Raw genomic sequence first — 3,920 nt, forward strand, 5'->3', positions numbered from 1 at the left:
AATGTGAGAACCACGAATGTAGGAAAATTAGATATTGTTAAGGAAGAAATGGAACGCATAAATATTGACATACTAGGCATTGGTGAGATGAGATGAGATGGACTGGCATGGGGCATTTTGAGTCGGATGACCATATGATATATTACTCTGAGCATTTGGTCTACTATTATTAAATTTGATAGTCGGCTTCCCTCAGTGAATGACTTCACATGACCCCGGGGCATGTTTTCTACCTTGTACACTCCTGGCAAGTGACCAGGTGGGCCTGAGCCAGTGATGTCTGCTGGCCACCAAGGCGCATCTTGTGGAGGTGAGGCCATGGAGATAAGGTGGTGGAGCCCCAGGAGGGGACTGTCCTGTTTGCCATCCTGAAAACTTAAATGAGCCATTTTGGAGGCAGAAAAGAAACCAGACTGTAGCTGAAAGGGTACAGGAGCAGGGTATGTCCTTTGGACCCAAAGTCCCTCAGAACCCCAGAGTCCAAAGATACAAACTACCACAGCAGAACCAGGAGATGGCAATGCAGCAAAAAGCCAAGGCAGGAAGCTTGCTGGCTGATGAGGTGCCTCCAGCACTAACTGCTGCCCCAGTGAAAGGACTTGGTAGCTTTGTCCGAGCTGCATAGAGGCCTAGATGGCCTCACTAGGGCTAGAGAGAGGCCTGCTGTGGGCGTGACTGAGAAGAGGCTGTCCTGATTAAAGTCCTGCCTGAGTCCTACCTGTTACTTTCCTAATAAACCCCATAATCCTGAGTATTATCTAGATAGCCATTGCAAAAAACCTCTGGAACACAGCAGAAAGTGTGTGGGAGAGAAGGGTGGGGGCTATATGGCCTTTTCCTGGAGGAATGAACCATAAGCTCTGGGTTCTCCGTGCCCCTGGTGAAGTTAAGAGATGGTCAGATTGCCCTCATGCTTTACAGAAACAATCCTACTCTCTGACAGGTGCAGAGGACTTATTTACTCACAGTGGTTGCTGCTGTTCCAGTTTTCCACTTCATGTCTGTGCCAACATGCCAAGGCAGGAATGAGCTCTGAGAAATGGAGGCAGCTTATAGCTGCAGGGAGGATTCTGGGAAGGTCAAAAGACCTGGACCAGCACCCTGCCTGCACCTGCTGCTGCTGACTTTGGGCAAGCCCTCTTGAATGTACAGCCTCTGCTTTATCTGTATCTGAAATGGAGATTTTCTCACCTGCCCTCATGGGAGGTTAGCTGGGAGATTTGCCAACTATCCAAAGTATCTGAGACTGGTGCAGATCTCAATCAGTCCCCACTGGACAGATCTAGAACCACACAGCTTACCTGATCTGTACTGGAGCACTAAGAAGCAAGGTGTAAATCCTAGCACCTGCTTACAAGTAAGGAGGCCTACTATATAGTCCACTCCATTTGTTTCCTGTAGCAAGATCAGGTCTGTCAGAGCCCTCTTCCTGGACAGAGGAGAATGCACATAAGTGTAACACACGTCCACAGAGCATTTTGAGCAAAGCATCATCATAGGACCTGCCCATCTTTGAAAAATATCAGAAATGCCATATAACAAACCACCCCAGATTTCACCACTTTCACACACAAAATTATCAGCATTTGGTGTAAATAATATGTACATGAATTCAAAAGCCAAAGTCATTGTCATCAAAAAAGGCCAACTCACCATGACCCTGTGGAGTAGAATCGTCCCGTGGGATGTTACATAGAAGAGATAGGATCAGTGTATCTTGCCTCACCAGAAAGGTACGAAAGTTCCTGTGGAAACGAAGTAGAATTTCAAAAGAACTTAATAGATGGAGTGGAGAAAGCTTATGGTGGCTATGAAGGTGCTATGTATGTCAAATTGGTATCTTCTGATGGCCATTAATTGTGAAAAGAGGACATGCACTAACATCAGGAACAATAAAAGCCATGTTAAGTAGCCCAGGTCAGTTTGCTGAAAGTAAAACTAGTGCAGTCAGTTTTAGAGAAATCCCTTCACATGTACTATAAAAGTATGTGCGCATTTTACATACAAGGATCACTACCCTATCATCTCCACTGGGAATCCCAAATCTCCAGTTGCACATGAAGTTGCTCTGGAACTGCTGATGGATGCAAACTTCTTAGATTGTTAAAGAAAATAAAATACATAAACTGTTAACTTTTTTCCAGTAAAAAAAAAAGTCTGGTTTTATTCCTTTAACTTTTCATTTGAGTGAAAGTTTACAGAGCATATTTTCATTCGGCAGCTGATAAACATTTGGTTTCATGCTGTTGATCGCAGTCCTGTGATGGGACAGCACCCTCCCTACTTTCTCCCAAGGACAAATGCATTCACTGCCATGACGGTACACTGCCACTTCCTTCTCCTTCCACTCCCTATCCCCAGCAGTTGCTGAGAGGTTCTTGCTGCTGTTGACACTTGTGTTAACAGCAGAGCCCCCTAAGCATAACACCACCAGCAATCTATGTTGTTATGTGTCATCGAGTTGGCTTGTGACTCATAGCAACCCTTTGTACAGGAGCTCTGAACCCTGCTGTGTCCTGAGCCAGCCTTATTGTCACTGTCACACCTACCTCCATTACCCCAGTCACTGAGTCAATCCATTTCATCCAGGGTCTTCCTCTCTCTTGTGCTGTCCCTCCACCCTTCCAGGCATGATGACCCTCTTCAAGGAGTGACCTCGTTTCACCCTCTCAAGGACAAACCTGTTTATTCCCCTATCAGTCCATGGTATGTTCAGTACTCTTCTCCATCATCACAACTCAAAGGCATCAATTTTCCTATCATCCTTAGTCATTGTCCAACTTTCTGATGCATAAAAAGTAATTGCGAAGTACATGGCCTGGATCAGGCACACATTAATCTCCAGACTGACATCATTGCTCTTCAGTACTCTTCGAGAGGTCCCTGATAGCAGATTTTCCCATTGCAATTCGACTTTCTATTTTCTGGCTTCTGGTACAAAGAGTGTTGGTTGTGGAGCCACGTGGACTAAAGCTGTTAACAGTCTCTTCACCGTCTATTATGATGCTGCCAATCAGCAGATATGGAGATAGGATGCATCCCTGGTGTATACCTTTCCTGAATTCAAACCATGCAGTGTTTCCTTGCTCTGTTCTGGCAACTGCCTCCTGGTACAAGTACGTAAGTGCATAAGCACAATCAAGTGTTCTGGGGATTCCCATTCCCCTCAGAGTTAGCCACAGTTTGTTGTGATCCACACAGTCAAATGCCTTTTTGCATAATCAATGAAACACAGACATTCCTTTGGTACTCTCTGTTTTCAGCCAAGATTAATCTAACATTAGCTGTAATATCCCTAGTGCTATTGCCTCTTCTAAACCCAGCCTGCACATTTGGCAGCTCGTTAGATAATTTTCAGCAGTACCTTGCTTGCATGTGTTATCAGTGATATTGATTGATAATTTCCACACTCTGTTGGGTCACCTTTTTTGGGAATGGGAACAAATACGGATCTCTTCCAGTGAGTTGGCCAGGTGATTATCCTCCAGATTTCTTGGCACAACCTGATGAGCATGTCCAGAGCAGTGTCTGTTAAAATATGTCAGTTGGTATGCCATCAATTCCTGGGGCCTTGCTTTTTTGCCAGTTCCTTTCAGAGCAGCTTGAACTTGCTCCATCATTGCCACAGGCTCTTTATCATACGCTGTTTCATTAAATTCTTCTGTGTCAGCCAGATCTTTTTGGTACAGTGATTCTGTACTCCTTCCATCTTGTGTCGATGCTTCTTTATCATTCAATATTATGTGCATAACATCCTTAAGTATTGCAACTTGAGGCTTGAATTTGTTCTTCAGGTTCTTCAGTGTAAGACATGCTGAATGCATTTGTCCCTTTTGATTTTCTGACTCTAGCTCTTTGCATATTTTATTATAATTTTTTGCTTTGTCTTCCCTACTTCCCTTTGAAATCTTCTGTTCAGC

General features: G+C 44.4%; 1 pseudogene; it reads left to right on the forward strand.

Annotated features, from left to right (window-relative positions):
• LOC102858299 overlaps positions 1-2,107 on the forward strand; it is a 9,216-nt pseudogene extending 7,109 nt beyond the window's left edge.
• Positions 2,108-3,920: the final 1,813 nt, after the last annotated feature.

Source organism: Elephantulus edwardii, unplaced genomic scaffold, assembly GCF_000299155.1.
Source record: "Elephantulus edwardii isolate Elephantulus edwardi_28Jun2011 unplaced genomic scaffold, EleEdw1.0 scaffold00209, whole genome shotgun sequence".
NCBI lineage: Eukaryota > Metazoa > Chordata > Mammalia > Macroscelidea > Macroscelididae > Elephantulus > Elephantulus edwardii.